The sequence below is a fragment of the Bos taurus genome, chromosome 13, assembly GCF_002263795.3.
Source record: "Bos taurus isolate L1 Dominette 01449 registration number 42190680 breed Hereford chromosome 13, ARS-UCD2.0, whole genome shotgun sequence".
NCBI lineage: Eukaryota > Metazoa > Chordata > Mammalia > Artiodactyla > Bovidae > Bos > Bos taurus.
In genome coordinates this window covers 32,204,897-32,222,025 of record NC_037340.1, presented here as the reverse complement: position 1 = coordinate 32,222,025, position 17,129 = coordinate 32,204,897, and the positions used below count along the sequence as shown (strand labels likewise).

At 41.2% G+C, this 17,129-nt stretch overlaps 1 protein-coding gene across 1 annotated transcript in view; it reads right to left on the bottom strand.

Annotated features, from left to right (window-relative positions):
• TMEM236 (transmembrane protein 236) overlaps positions 1-17,129 on the bottom strand; it is a 47,371-nt gene that overhangs the window by 4,346 nt on the left and 25,896 nt on the right. The gene's annotated exons all lie outside the window — the stretch shown is intronic.

Below are 17,129 nucleotides of genomic sequence, written 5' to 3'. Positions count from 1 at the left end.
GCATTTCCTGAGGTATGGATCCTAAGTCATTCTTACCGTTTCAAAATAATACCCATTACTGATTACTGAGCTAAGTAAACACTTTCACACATTGACTCATTTAATCCTCAGGAAAAAGTTGAGAAATAGGGATTACTATCCCAGTGGATAAATATGGAAACTGGAGTCTAAGAGAGAAAAAGACACCTGAATTCAAATACACAGTTAGGAATGAGCAGAGCTGGAACTCATACCCAGACTTGTCTGACCCCAATTGACAATCTCTTAACTTTATCACTTTCTAGAGGCAATACATCAAGTGCTAATTATAAACCATACACATATCATAAAATCAAATGACTCAAAAGTTCAATGGTTCAGTCTCATCACTTTATAAGAAGCCTACAGGAATGACTACAACCCAGATCTCCAGGTTTAGAGTTTGGTGCTAAGAGGGTCTTTTTTTGATCATGAGAGAGTTTTAGTGAAGGGTAACTGTTGGGGGCCAGCGTGAGGTACTCCACCCGTGGCAAAGGTCATGAGGAAGGAGGCTCGACATACGCAAAGGCGGAATCGAGCCTCAGGAGTCCCCCTGGAAATTCTCGAGCATCTACCCCCATAACCAGAGCCTGCCTACTTTACTACTTTGTGCTCTCACCTACACCTCTGACTTTACGGGGGGCTGTCCCCCACCACCTCTTTCAGAGAAGGAGTTAACTTAGAGCTCCAGTTAATAATTCCTGGGCGTGACAAGAGTGTTTTAACCTACAAACTCCTCTGAAGGTTCTCTAGCCTGCCTGACAGGCTTGTCCGGCCACATGTGATTGCTCACAGCCTCCCAACCATGAGAGGCACGAAATGCTTTAAACCTTCTAAAAACAGGTTCTTTAGAGAAGTTAGAAAACTATTAGTATAAGTATAGTGGGCTGATTAGAAATTGTATTGGTGAAGGGTTTTTCATTTGTTGAGCCAATGTTTACTGCTAAGTCTCCACATCCCCTGCCCTTACACACATTAATGAATATATAGAAGAAATAAGTATTAACCTTTGATATAAATCACGTTAGACCTTAGGCCAAGTAAATTCTTTCCTTAACTAAAACCCACTACACCCTCACCCTATAGGAATGTAACTTTATTTGGGTGGCGTCTGTTTTAAGAATAATCACCCCTGGAGAAATAAGTGTTGACTGACCGCTGTCACAAGGAGAGGGTCATAAATTGTCAGCAGGCCCCCTGGCCAGAAGATGATGTAACACCCCTAAGACCTCTGTATACATTTGTATGAAGCACCTGAATTTAATAAAAGTCAGGACTGCTGTCCCCGCATGACTTTTGTATAACTTTTGTATAACACCTCAGTGTATAAAAACAGTGTATAAAAACAGACCCTGGAAAATAAAGAATTGAGATCAGTTCCTCGAAAGACTGGTCTCCGCATGTCTCTCTCTCTCTCAAACTCTGGCTCAGTCTCCATCTGGAGCGAGGAACCCGCCACTAACTTTGCCTGGGCTTCTAAGATCCGACCAGGGAGGCCTCAGTGTCTCCTCTCCTTCGGGAGAATGGAAGGACGCCTGCGGCCTATGTAAGTGGTGCAAACTTCTTGTCTTGAAGTTTTATTGGTCTCCCGCGTAAACCAAGCTACTCAGCCTCTTTTCTCCACTGAATTTTCCTGCTGAGCTATCCTCATTCTATTACTCTTTATATCTCTAATTAATATTTAAATAAGTCGCCAACGCCGTCCCCGCTTTGAATACCCTGGATCAGCCGGGGCTGGACCCTGGCAGGTAACATTCTGAACTCAAGATTTTTAAGCTGTTCTTTCCCCCCAAATTTTTGAACTAGTCAGTATGATTGTTTAGACAAGTATCTCATTTGTGACCGTGAAGCTGTGGCTGATCAACAGGTCAGTCATCTGAATGAATAGGGTGTTCCTCGTCAGCATCACAAAAGTGTGTGTGTGTGTGTGAGAGAGAGAGAGAGAGAGAGAAAGTGAATATGTGTGTCTCTCCATACACACATGGGTATTAAGGTTGTGATTATGAAGGAATCTCAGATCTCAGAACTTACTGCTGATGATAGGACTTTTCTATGAAAGAAACAGAACATTATTTTGCAAACATTTAACCACTTAGGCACCATTTTCACTGCTAAGAATTTCTCAGCTCTTGACACAGTTTACTCAGCCAACAACATGCTGAGCTGTCACATTCCTTGATAAGATAAAATTTAAAGAGAGTCATTAGACGGAATAACTCTAAAGGTTAAAGACACAAAGGCAATAAAATTCGTTGAAATGTACTGAGCAGAAGTGAAAACATTTTAAAACAAATAAGTTATTATGATTAATGACTAACAAAGGGCTTGATGACTATAAGTAGGAGTTGTTTAAAGAACATACCTCAGTTTTCTTTCTATACAATTATTTTAAAATTGTAAGTGTGAATTGAGTACATTTATTAATTTAAAAAATAAATTTTTGAGATATTACTTCCCTCTGGTATGAATTATTCATAAGTATTAGGACTCATGACCCTTAGAAACTTCCTTATCAAACTTAAGATGTATTTAAGATGTCACAGTAGCATGAGTAAGAATCGTTTTTTTTATTAGAATATAGTTGACTTATAATGTTATGTTAGTTTCACGTGCATAGCAAAGTGATTCAGATATATATACATATATGGTGATTGAGCTACCCTGCATCCAAGGTCAGGGGCGGCAGCCGAGAGGAGCTACCCTACATGCAAGGTAAGGAGCAGCGGCTGTGCTTTGCTGGAGCAACTGTGAAGAGATACCCCACATTCAAGGTAAGAGAAACTCAAGTAACACAGTAGGCACTGAAAGAGGGCATCAGAGGGCAGACAGACTGAAACCACAATCACAGACAACTAGCCAATCTGATCACACGGACCACAGCTTGTCTAACTCAATGAAACTAGGCCATGTCGTGTGAGGCCACACAAGACGGACGGGTCATGGTGGAGAGGTCTGACAGAATGTGGTCCACTAGAGAAGGGAATAGTAAACCACTTCAGTATTCTTGCCTTGAGAACACCATGAACACTATGAAAAGGCAAAAAGATAGGACACTGAAAGATGAACTCCCCAGGTTGGTAGGTGCCCAATATGCTCCTGGAGATCTGTGGAGAAATGACTCGAGAAAGAATGAAGGGATGGAGCCAAAGCAAAAACAACACCCAGTTGTGGATGTGACTGGTGATAGAAGCAAGGTCCAATGCTGTAAAGAGCAATATTGCATAGGAATCTGAAATTTTAGGTCCATGAATCAAGGCAAATTGGAAGTGGTCAAACAGGAGATGGCAAGAGTGAACCTCGACATTCCAGGAATCAGCAAACTAAGATGGACTGGAATGGGTGAATTTAACTCAGATGACCATTTTATCTACTACTGTGGGCAAGAATCCCTCAGAAGAAATGGAGTAGCCATCATAGTCAAAAAAAGAGTCCAAAATGCATTACTTGGATGCAATCTCAAAAATGATAGAATGATCTCTGTTTGTTTCCAAGGCAAACCATTCAATATCACGGTAATCCAAGTCTATGCACTGACCAGTAAGGTGAAGAAGCTGAAGTTGAATGGTTCTATGAAGACCTACAAGACCTTTTAGAACTAACACCCAAAAAAGATGTCCTTTTCATTATAGGGGACTGGAATGCAAAAGTAGGAAGTCAAGAAACGCCTGGAGTAATAGGCAAATTTGGCCTTGGAGTACAGAATGAAGCATGGCAAAGGCTAATAGAGTTTTGCCAAGAAAATGCACTGGTCATAGCAAACACCCTCTTCCAACAACACAAGAAAAGATTCTACACATGGACATCACCAGATGGTCAACACCAAAATCAGACTGATTATATTCTTTGCAGCCAAAGATGGAGAAGCTCTATACAGTCAGCAAAAACAAGACCAGGAGCTGACTGTGGCTCAAATCACAAACTCCTTATTGCCAAATTCAGACTTAAATTGAAGAAAGGGTGGGAACCACTAGACCATTCAGGTATGATATAAATCAAATTCCTTATGATTAAACAGTGGAAGTGAGAAATAGATTTAAGGGACTAGACTGATAGATAGAGTGCCTGATGAACTATGGACTGAGGTTCATGACATTGTACAGGAGACAGAGATCAAGACTATCAAGAAAAAGAAATGCAAAAAGGCAAAATGGCTGTCTGAGGAGGCCTTACAAATAGCTGTGAAAAGAAGAGAAGTAAAAAGCAAAGGAGAAAAGGAAAGATATACCCATTTGAATGCAGAATTCCAAAGAATAGCAAGGAGAGATAAGAAAGCCTTCCTCTGCAATCAATGCAAAGAAATGGAGGAAAACAATAGAATGGGAAAGACTAGAGATCTCTTCAAGAAAATTAGAGATACCAAGGGAACATTTCATGCAAAGATGGGCTCAAGAAAGGACAGAAATGGTATGGACCTAACAGAAGCAGAAGATATTAAGAAGAGGTGGCAACAATACACAGAACTGTACAAAAAAGATCGTCATGACCCAGATAATCACGATGGTGTGATCACTCACCTAGAGCCAGAGATCCTGGAATGTGAAGTCAAGTGGGCCTTAGGAAGCATCACTACAAAGCTAGTGGAGGTGATGGAATTCCAGTTGAGCTGTTTCAAATCCTAAAAGATGATGCTGTGAAAGTGCTGCACTCAGTATGTCAGCAAATTTGGAAAACTCCGCAGTGGCCACAGGACTGGAAAATTTTCATTCCAATCTCAAAGAAAGGTAATGCCAAAGAATGCTCAAACTACCACACAATTGCACTCATCTCACACGCTAGTAAAGTAATGCTCAAAATTCTTTAAGTCAGGCTTCAGCAATACGTGAACCATGAACTTCCATATGTTCAAGCTGGTTTTAGAGGCAGAGGAAACAGACATCAAATTGCCAACATCGGCTGGATCATCGAAAAAACAAGAGAGTTCCAGAAAAACATCTACTTCTGCTTTATTGACTATGCCAAAGCCTTTGACTGTGTGGATCACAATAAACTGTGGAAAATTTTGAAAGAGATGGGGATACCAGACCACCTGATCTGCCTCTTGAGAAACCTGTATTCATGTCAGGAAGCAACAATTAGAACTGGACATGGAACAACAGACTGGTTCCAAATTGGGAAGGGAGTACATCAAGGCTGTATATTGTTACCCTGCTTATTTAGCTTATATGCAGAGTACCTCATGAGAAACGCTGGGCTGGAAGAAGCACAAGCTGGAATCAAGATTGCTGGGAGAAATATCAATAACCTCAGATATGCAGATGATACCACTCTTATGGCAGAAAGTGAAGAAGAACTAAAGAGCCTCTTGATGAAAGTGAAAGAGGAGAGTGAAAAGTTGGCTTAAAGCTCAACATTCAGAAAACTAAGATCATGTCATCCAGTCCCATCATTTCATGGCAAATAGATGGGGAAACAGTGGAAACAGTGGCTAACTTTAATTTTGGGGGCTCCAAAATCACTGCAGATGGTGATTGCAGCCATGAAATTAAAAGACACTTACTCCTTGGCAGGAAAGTTATGACCAACTTAGACAGCATATTAAAAAGCAGAGACATTACTTTGTTACCAAAGTCCATCTAGTCAAGGCTATAGTTTTTCCAGTAATCATGTATGGATGTAAGAGTTGGACTATAAAGAAAGCTGAGCACAGAAGAATTGATGCTTTTGAACTGTGGTGTTGGAGAAGACTCTTGAGAGTCCCTTGGACCGCAAGGAGATCCAACCAGTCCATTTTAAAGCAGATCAGTCCTGGGTGTTCATTGGAAGGATTGATGTTGAAGCTGAAACTCCAATCCTTTGGCCACCTGATATGAAGAGCTGACTCATCTGAAAAGACCCTGATGCTGGGAAAGATTGAGGGCAGGAGGAGCGGGGGATGACAAAGGATGGGATGGTTGGATGGCATCACTGACTCAATGGATGTGAGTCTGGGTAAACTCTGGGAGTTGGTGATGGACAGGGAGGCCTGGCATGCTGCAGTCCATGGGTTCGCAAAGAGTCAGACACGACTGAGCCATTGAACTGAAATGAACTTATGGTGATTGACTGAGTCCTCATTCGTGTCCGACTCTTGTGACCCCAGGGACTATGGTCTGCCAGGCTCCTCTTTTTCAGATTCTTTCCCATATAAGTTATTACAAAATATTGAATAGAGTTCCCTGTGCTATTACAGTAGGTCCTTTTTAGTTATCTATTTTATATATAGTAGTATGCACATGTAAATCTCAATTTCCTAATTTATCCCTTCCTGCCATGTTTCCCCTTTGGTAACCATAAGTCTGATTTCGAAATCTGTGAGTCTGTTTCTGTTCTGTAATAAGTTCATCTCTGTCATTTAAAAAATAATTTCATTTAGTTATTTTTGGCCGTGCTGGGTCTTCGTTGCCACACAGGCTTTTCTCTAGTTGCGGCAGGCAGGGGCTACTCTCTAGTTGTGGTGAGTGGGCTTCTCACTGCAGTGGCTTCTCTTGTTGCAGAGCACAGGCTCTAGGGTTTGCAGGCTTCAGTAGTGGGCTCAACAGTTGCAGCTCCTGGACTCTAGAGCACAGGCTTGATAGTTGTGATGCATGGGCTTAGTTGCTCCGTGGCATGTAGAATCTTTACAGATGAAGGATTGATCCCATGTCTCCTGAATTAGCAGGCAGATTCTTTACCACTGAGCCACCAAGGAAGCCCTGCGTCATTTTTTAAAATTAGATTTCACATATAAGTGAGACCATATGACAATAGAATACTACTCAGCCATAAAAATAAATTTAAAAAAAATGAAATAACACCATTTGCAGCAACATGAATGGACCTAGAGATTATCATATTTAATGAAGTCAGACAGAGTAAGGAATCATTTTGATAAATTACTCTCAAGAGAGAAAAATACACTTACTTTTTTAACTTTTCTTTGTTGCAAGATATTATTTTAATAATCATAAAATCATCTTTTAAAACTCAGATGCTTACTTACATCAATTGTATCTCTTATTTTACCAAAAAATAAACCAATGTAGAAAATAGAGAGTGTGTTGTGTATTAGAGTACACTCCTTCACCTCTCTTAGTAGATAAAAGTGTTCAAGAGAAAACCCCAATTCCTTTGTTAATATGAAGAATACAGCATATAATACAGGCTCTTGAGGATGACTGCAAATTCAGCATTGTTTCAAGGCCAGGAAGTGCCATCTAAGAAGTGACACATTAACAGTTTTTAAACAGTGAGGGTCATAATATCTGAGGATAAGAGCTGTTGGTTTGAACAATAAATTCTTATCTATTTATTTTTAATTGAAGGATAATTGCTTTATAGTATTGCATTGGTTTCTATCAAACATCAGTATGAATCAGCCACAGGTTTACCCATGTCCCTTCACACTTGAACCTCCCTCCCATTTCCCCCTCATCCCACCCCTCTAGGCTGTTACCAAGCCCCAGTTTGAGTTCCCCAGAGTCATACAGCAAATTCCCATTGGCTATCTATTTTACATATGGTAATGTATGTTTCCATGTTACTCTCTCCATACCTCCCACCCTCATCTCCCCCCACAACACCCCAGCCGTGTCCATAAGTCTTGAGCAACGAATTTTTAGGTAGGGTTCATTTTTAATGAAATGAGAAGAAGGCCTTAATCCATGTGTATTTGGTAAAACCAGGCCTGTAAGCCTCCCATTTCTCCATAGCTCATTAGGGACTAGTTTAGATTTGGGGACTAGCTTAGGGGACTAGTCCTCTTATCAAGTAAGAAACACTATAACTAAGAGCTGGAAAGCTCTGCTGGCCTCTCAGAGGGGAGGGCAGAGTTGAGGATGCCAAGAAACCATCTGGTCATTAGAACAGACCAGCAAATTTATCCTCTAGTCACGTAAACCTTCATGTATTCGTTACTGTTTCCTTAGGCTCCATGATCACTTTCCCTTCAAATTAGTATTTTTTAAAATTTCCACTCGCAGTTGAAATTCTTTTCATTGTTGCTGTTAATTGTCAGGGTTCTGTTTGCGGGAAACTATATTTATTTGTGCAAAATCGGTAAAAGATATAAACACAAAGAGCAGTCTGTTCACTTCCTGAAAGGCTCACATTTTCTGTAAAAAGCACAAATAGCAGCCATTCTGTGCAGTTCCCCACAGCTAAAGCCAGTCACCAAAACTTTTTGTCCTCACTGTGCATGCTATATAATTAAAGAAATGCAATTTTGATAACAGAAAAATGTTTAAGTAACATACCCCTTTTACTTTATTATTTCTTTATAGTGATATATTTCTCTCTCTAACTTTTACCCCAAAACTTTTTTGGTCACTTCCAGGGAAAATGTAAGTACAATATAACAAATCAGTAGGGAGGAATTTTCCACAGTGAGCATGTATTCCTCTTGCAAAGAGAAAGAGAAAGCAAAAAAAGTTATTTTTCTCTTCATTTTCTTTATTTTCTCTACTCATGTTATTTTAGGAACTAACACAAGCTGGAATCGAGATTGCCAGAAGAAATATCAATAACCTCGGACATGCAGATGACAGCACCCCATGGCAGAAAGTGAAGAAGAACTAAAGAGCCTCTTGATGAAAGTGAAAGAGGAGAGTGAAAAAGTTGGCTTAAAGCTCAACATTCAGAAAACTAAGATCATGGCATCTGGTCCCATCACTTCATGGCAGATAGATGGGGAAACAATGGAAAGAGTGACAGACTTTACCTTTTGGGGCTCCAAAATCACTGCAGATGGTGACTGGAGCCATGAAATTAAAAGATGCTTGCTCCTTGGAAGAAAAGCTATGACCAACCTAGACAGCATATTAAAAAGCATAGACATTACTTTGTGACAAAGGTCTGTCTAGTCAAAACTGTGGTTTTTCAGGTAGTCATGTATGGATATGAGAATGGAATATAAAGAAAGCTGAGTGCCAAAGAATTGATGCTTTTGAACTGTGGTGTTGAAGAAGACTTCAATGAATATTCATTGGAAGGACTGATGCTGAAGCTGAAACTCCAATACTTTGGCCACTTGATGCGAAGAACCAACTCACTGGAAAAGACTCTGATGCTGGGAAAGATTGAGGACAGGAGAAGTGGGGGACAGAGGATGAGATGGTTGGATGGCATCACCGACTCAATGGACATGAGTTTGAGTAGGCTCCAGGAGTTGATGATGGACAGGGAGGCCTGGTGTGCTGTAGTCCATGGGGTTGCAAAGAGTCGGACATGACTGAGTGACTGAACTGAACTGAAAAGTTACTTAAATAAAAAGAGTGAGAGAGAGAAGGATCACAAGAAAAGGCAGCTAAAAACAAGGCAGGAATGAAGCTGCTACTAAGACTGCACTTTTTAAAAGAAATCAATATTTTTATTCATTCCAAAATTTCATTCTGTGTAGCTTAGGGGTAAAACAGCATTTTTGAAGAAAAATGGGGGCTGGGATCAAGTACCAACAGCAGGCAAGTGCTAGGTCATGCCACTGGCAGGGAAGAGGCATCAATACTGCCTCTGCAAACAGCGGCTTCAAAACTGCTCCTCATGGTCCAGTGGTTAAGACTCCATGCTTCCACTGCAAGGGACACAGGCTCAATCCCTGGTCAGGGAACTAAGATCGCCACATGGTGTGGCCACAAAACTGCTCCTGATATTGGCTAAGGGCTGAATCAATTGGACAACCAAGCTGTCTGCTGTGATGAGACAAACTGTAGAGTGCTGTTCCAAGCTTAGACTGGGTTTTGAGAACAGTGCAGCAGGTAACGTGCCCACCTTCATCACCCTGTCTCCTGACATCACATCAACAGGCACAGAAGAATAAACTGTGGCAGGGCTCTCAAAGGAAGGTAAGTTCTGTGATGAGAGACTACCCCAGGGAGTCTGAATTAGACTGGCAGTCAAGCACAGCTCATCTCCGAAGTCACAGTTAAAGTGAAAGTGAAGTCACTCAGTTGTGTCTGACTCTTTGTGACCCCATGGACTGTAGCCTACCAGGCTCCTCTGTCCATGGGATTTTCCAGGCAAGAATATTGGAGTGGGTTGCCATTTCCTTCTCCAGGAGATCTTCCTGACCCAGGGATTGAACCCTGGTCTCCCGCATTGTAGGCAGATGTTTTACCTTCTGAGCCACCAGGGAAGATTGACAGTTAAACACAGACCTAAAGAATGCATGGGAATAAATTATGTGAAGAATGGAGAAAGAACTTTTCAGGTGGTAGAGAGAACAGGTGCAAATATCTTTCAGCTAAAGGGACTTCCCTGATGGTCCAATGGTTAAGAATCCGCCTTCCAATGCAGGGCACAAGGGTCACAATTCAATCCCTAGTCGGGGAATTAAGACCGCACATGCAGTACACTAAGCCTGTGCACCACAACTAGAGAAGCCTGCACGCTGTCACAAAGACCCAGCACAGCCCCCCAAGAGAAAAAGATCCTTCAGCTAACATGAACTGAAAGGAGAGTGTGATGAGGGGGAAGCAGACAGAGAAGAGTGATGAGGGGGAAGCAGACAGAGAAGAGGAGAGAAGCTGTGATTTATGCAGGGTTTTCTATATACGAGGAACTGTGTTAAGCCCTTTCTATGCATCCATTCACTTGATCCTTATAAAAACTGTATGATGTGGTTACCAAAGGGGACAGTGGGGAGAGGGATAAATTAGGTATATGGGATTAACAGATACATACTACTATATGTAAAACAGACAAACAACAAGGATTTACTGTATAACACAGAGAACTATATTCAACACCTTGTAATAAGCCATAACAGAAAAGAATTTGAATATATACATATCAATATATTGATATATAACTGAATCACTTTGCTGTACACTTGAAACTAACACGATATTGTAAATCAACAAAGGTTCATTAATAATAAGCCTCTATGATGTAGCTACTACTATTTTCCATTTTATTTTTAAATTTATTTTCTTTAAAGATTTTTTTTTTGATGTGTACCATTTTTAAAGTCTTTATTGAGTTTGTTACAATATTACTTCTGTTTTATAGTTTTTGGCCATGAGGCATGTGGGATCTTAGTGCCCCAAGCAGGGATTGAACCCACATCCCCTGTATTGGAAGGGGGAGTCTTAACCCCTGGACCACTGGGTAAGTCTCCTATTTTCCCATTTTAAAGATAAACAAACTGAGGTAGGGAGAGACTAAGAATTGTTTCCAGGGTCACACAGCAAATAAGGAGAGGGATGGAGCATGAAACTCAAACATCTAACCATTAGACCACATGCTTATTGGGCATGATAAAGTTTGTGGACTTGATTCTAAGTTCACTGAAGATGGGGACATTGGAGGGCAGGAGAGATGACTTGGGGATTCAGTAAAGAGGCTGTTGAGGCTGTCAAGGCAGCCAATGCCCCCATTGGATTGTTACTCAACTCACAGCAACCAGAAGATGAAATTAAAGACTTGGTCAGAAAAAGTATGATAGGTCTTGATGAACAATTTCCAAAGTTAATTTTGCCCTGAGACAAAAATGATCTAGAGAAAGCAAAATTCTAATAATTTAGATATAACATGATGAGGGGAAAAAAATCTGGAAAAGAAGAAAAGCCACAGTCTTACGGAAGATTTTTTTTAAATATATGAAACACACAAAGAACTTTTAGTCATAGTACTTTAAGAGAATAAAAAATAAAACATACAGCATCTAAAATAAACACTTTAATATATCTAAGTGTTTAAAATACAGATTATAACCATTGTTATTTTGACCCTCTCCAAACCAGTCAATCCTAAAGGAAATCAACCCTGAATATTCATTGGAAGGACTAATGCTGAAGCTCCAATACTCTGGCCACCTGATGAGAAGAACTGACTCATTGGAAAACACCCTGATGCTGGGAAAGATTGAGGGTGGGAGAAGGGGGAGACAGAGGATGAGATGGTTGTATGGCATCATTAATTCAATGGGCATGAGTTTGAACAAACTCTGGGAGATGGTGAAGGACAGGGAAGCCTGGCGTGCTATAGTCCATGGGGTCTCAAAGAGGGACTGAACAGCAACTGACTAAACTCACTGATCTGTGTCTATACACAGTCTCCTTTGAGAAGCATGTCTGAGGTTGGGAAGACAAGTACTACCACTGCCAAGTAATAAATGATGAAACCCAGCACCAACCTCCCAGCGTGATTATGATGAAGAATTGAAGCAGTGTTTGTAAAGCATTAGTGTCTGACACAGAGAAACAGTTACTTATGTGTTAAATAAGTAACAGGTAGCCATTGCTAAATCATCTATTGTTTCAAATGAATTAGAAGAAAATAGAAAATAGAATGCAGTAAACAGTGATTACAGTTTGTTCAACTTTGGTTATAGTTACACTGCAGCCCAGCATCCCATATATCAGGAGAGGTTAAAAAGTTGGAGACAGAGTGTCACACTATAGAGCCTGATTCTTTCATTCTTAGATTTGCCTGTGCACGTGACAAAGCCAAAAACTACTGCATGGATATACCCTACACAGGCAGAGACAGCTTGCACCAGCTGACAAGAGCATGTAGTATGTACTGCTTCTCAATTCTGTGATCAGTGATCAGCGATACCACCTTGGTATCTGGAAATTTATTATGATGAGAGTATTCACACTAGAAAAGCTGGCAAATGCTATCCATAAGGACTTTTACCCCTCCTCAACCAGGAGAGAGAGTTTAAATACTGGCCAGCATACTACTATCTCTCTGCTCAAAACTGCATACAAGTTTTCATAAAATAATAATAATAATGAATTCAACCCATCATCAGTTCTGCATAATCTCATGGGCATACATTCTCAGAAGTGAGATAATGGTGACAACTTTTTTTAAAAAGGCATTGGATCCAGTAAATTCAATACCCTCAATTCAGTTTCAGTTCCCTGCTAGACACTGCACAAATCTGAGAAGAAATATTAATAAATGTATGATTTCTTAATTTTAGGCAATGTGAAATTCTAAGAGAATTCTTTTGTCTGAGGACACAGCAGGAAGGCTTGGCAGTTTAAAGGCCATCTTTCCCTCTATAGACTCATCTAACACTGGACAAGAGCTGCTAAAAACATAAAATTATTGATTTTTTTAAACCCCATTTTTTAAGATTGTGAAAACTTTCTTAATATTCTAATCTTCAGTTTTTCATTTGAGATATTCTGGTCCTTCTCTTTGATAGGTGTTTAGATCAGAGAATGTAATTTAATTAACAATATATAAATAGAAAAATTATTTTCTACATTTAATTAATATATATTAAGTATAATATATTATACACTGTAATAGTCAATTATGTTAATAGGGAGAAGGCAATGGTACCCCACTCCAGTACTCTTGCCTGGAAAATCCCATGGACAGAGGAGCCTGGTAGGCTGCAGTCCATGGGGTCGCAAGTCAATTATAATAATTATGCTGATAATTAACATAATAAACACATACTATATTAATATGCACTGTGCACGTGTGTGTCTGTGTGTGCTTTCATTCATGTCCAGCTCTTTGCAACCCCATTGACTGTAGCCCACCAGGCTCCTCTGTCCAAGGGATTTCCCAGGCAAGAATACTGGCATTATTATACAGAGTGAAGTAAGCCAGAAAGAAAAACACCAATACAGTACACTAACGCATATATATGGAATTTAGAAAGATGGTAACAATAACCCTGTATACGAGACAGCAAAAGAGACACTGATGTATAGAACAGTCTTTTGGACTCTGTGGGAGAGGGAGAGGGTTGGATGATTTGGGAGAATGGCATTGAAACATGTATAATATCATATATGAAACGAGTCGCCAGTCCAGGTTCAATGCACAATACTGGATGCTTGGGGCTTGGTGCACTGGGATGACCCAGAGGGATGGTACGGGGAGGGAGGAGGGTTCAGGATGGGGAACACGTGTATACCTGTGGCGGATTCATGTTGATATATGGCAAAACCAATAAAATATTGTAAAGTTAAAAAATAAAATAAAATTAAAAAAAAATAAAAAGCAGGAAAAAAAAAAAAAAAGAATATTGGTATGGGTTGCAATTTCCTAATCCAGAGGATTTTTCCAACCCAGGGATCCAGCCTGAGCCTCTAGCATCTCCTGCATTGGCAGGAGGATTCTCTACCACTAGCACCACTTGGGAAGCCATATAATACACATTAATATACAATAAATATTAAATAATCCTAGATTTTGAAATGGTTTGATGTCCCTCTACTAGTTAAGTGCTTGGATATAGACCAGAGCTAAAAACCCAGCCTGAGACCGTTCTGGGTGACAAAAAATGGACACATGTGGGAATGAGCCTGATTCCTTGCCTTCAGAACACTTAGCTTTAACTATATGTATTTGTTAGTATAGTTTTAGAAACCTGCTATTGCACCCACTAGACTGTGCGTGCATGCTCAACCACATCTGACTTTTTGCGACCCCATGGACTGTAGCCAGACAGGCTCCTCTGTCCATGGAATTTTTCAGACAAGAATACTGGAGTGGGTTGCCATTTTCTCCACCAGCGGCTCTTCCTGACCCAGGGCTGGAACCCCGGTCTCCTGCATTGGCAGTTGGATTCTTTACCTAATCAGCCATCACGGAAGCCCCACTAAATGGTGAGCTCCATGCAAAGGGGACTCTGTCTGCTTTCACCACCTCTCTCTTTCACCCACCACTGTACCCTCAGCACCTAGTGGAGTGTCTGGTATGCATCAGATCCTCTATAAAAATTTGCTGCATAAACGGTAGGAGGAACTCCTGATACGGAGTTCTATAAGCATGAGGGCACCATGGGGATTCTGGTGGGGGAAAAAAAATCTGCACTAAGGGAAGGAAGCCCAACTATTAAAGCGAGGCTGAATAATAACCCCTCCCTGGGACCCCACCTCCCCCACGTTCTCAATCCTCTCACATCACAGGAAAACTTTCGAGTCCTGCAAGTGGTCTACCACTCAGATAGCCCTCTGCCTCAGGGTCCTAAAGACAGCCCTTGAAGCAAGATGAGAAGCTTTGGAAGGCATTTGGAATTCCTGGCAGTGCAGCCTGGGTACCTTCCAGCGACCGTGGCCACCACAGAGCATGCGCATGAGCGGTGTGAGCTCACCCAGCCTCTAGGACCCCGCGAAGGTGGCGGGGACTCAAGGTTTTCCAAAGCCTCCCAAGCACCAGCAGCGACAGGAGTGACTGAGCACGGGCAGACATGCCAATGAGTGATTCCAAGAAGAGTTTGTGAGTTCATAGGAAGCAGCCTTTACAACACCCACTCCACTCTCAACAACAGAGTCTGAGCAAACTGGTGTCCCACTACTAAAGTATACACGACTTAAAAGGCTCTCTGGCCATCAGCTCCACAACCTGTCACTCTCTTCAATCCTATGCAAGGAAATTTAGATACCAAAAATCCATGACCTATCCCTTTAATTTCTAGCTGGGGCCTTAAATTTTTGTTGCTATTATAAAGTAATGCATGCTGGATTTGCTTCCACACAGGGGGCATAGGTTCCATCCCTGGTCTGGAACTAAGATTCCGCGTGCCCTGTGGCCAAAAAGATAATAAAATAAAGTCAGGTTAAAAAAAATAAAGTATTGCCCGCTGAATTCTTTATGTTCTCTTTCTCTTACCAGACCCTGAAAATGTTTATTTTGAAAATACCTTGCAATTCTCAAAAACTGCACTTTATATATTTAAAATGTTCATACATTTTATTTCCTTCCTAGAGAAAAAAAATAACAATTAAATACCAAATTGCTATGCTCACGTAAAGCTGTCCTACTCAAAGGGAGTCAGCTCAGACCTGACAGCACCTGATGCCCCATGTTGTTTGGCACAGGGACCACGGCAGTCTAATTTCTGGCCGGGTCTGCACTGACCTAATCCTGACAGCTGGTGCTTCATTAGAAGTTATAAATCAGAAACTCTACCCTTCTCTCACCCCCAGTCTGGTAAATGGCTACTTGTTTCTTGAGAAGGGGGGAAAAAATCCTAGAGCTGACATACTTTTCTGAAACTTCCTTCTTCTAAACAGCAAAGGGAGAGTATAAAAGGAAATGCCTCCCTCCCCTTCTTGGCATGGCTGCGGACTCAGTGTTCCTCTTATGTGCTCTCTAACCACATTGCAAAACACATTATGGAAACCAGTGAGCACATCGGGTTCAGACTGTGTGATAAGCTTTTTCTTAAAAAGAAGCAAAGGGGAACTTGAGATGCCATTCATTTTATTCAGAGAAAAGCAGTGTCCTTTTTTTTTTTTTAAATTTCTTTTCCCATCTCTAACATGCCATTTGGTTATGGAGTGATAAGTTCCATTTCAAAGAAATCTGAGATGGAAATTCCTTTCAGAATTTGGATTTTATCTCTTGGGTTTTAACTTGCTATTGGTCTCAGTTCCTGATACTTTCTATGGTCAAAGGCTCTCAATCAGGGTGGGCATCAGAAGTGCCTGGAGAACTTTAAATAAATTACATATGCCAGCCTTAAAACCTTGCATATCCTTTGAGAGTGAAATTGCACACGGAGGCATTTCACTTGAAGAAATGATCATCTGTGCTGCTGAAGTGCCTGCAGCACTTGGTCCAAGTCTCTGGGTATTAAAGAGACTACACAGAAGGAACTGGAGCACAGCCACTGAGAGCAGATTTATTTGAAAACCTTACACTGCCAACATCATAGCTGGCACCTCTTACTGATGTGACAGTGGAAACCGCCTCCTCTGCAGGGCTATGATGTTTTCCACTCAAATAGCCTGTTGATCTCACTTCTAGCAAGTCACGTCTGACTCTGCAGCAAAACCTCATGGAGCAAAACCATCTTGCCACCCGACTGGTACAACCCCCTGTGGCCCCTCTGTGTTCGTCCTCATGAGCAGCCAGTCCATAATAGTCCCTCTCTTCTGCCTAGGGCTGTTGCCAAGGAGTCTGGGCATGTGCGATGCTCAGGGTCTTCTAAGGACAGTGTCTGTGGTCATCATACTGATATCATTCAGCTGCCGTCCAGCAGCAGTTAACTCTATCTCCAACCTCTGCTGGGCTAGACACATCATGGAGTGAGTGGCTGCTGACTCCTGTACATGGCAGAGGGTCCCCGCAAACAGAGACCCCCTGCACCATCCACACACCTGTAACCTAACTGGGCACGTCTCCCCTGCCCAGCTCAAATACACAGCATCTTATTCATTTTAACCATATCCTTGTCCTTT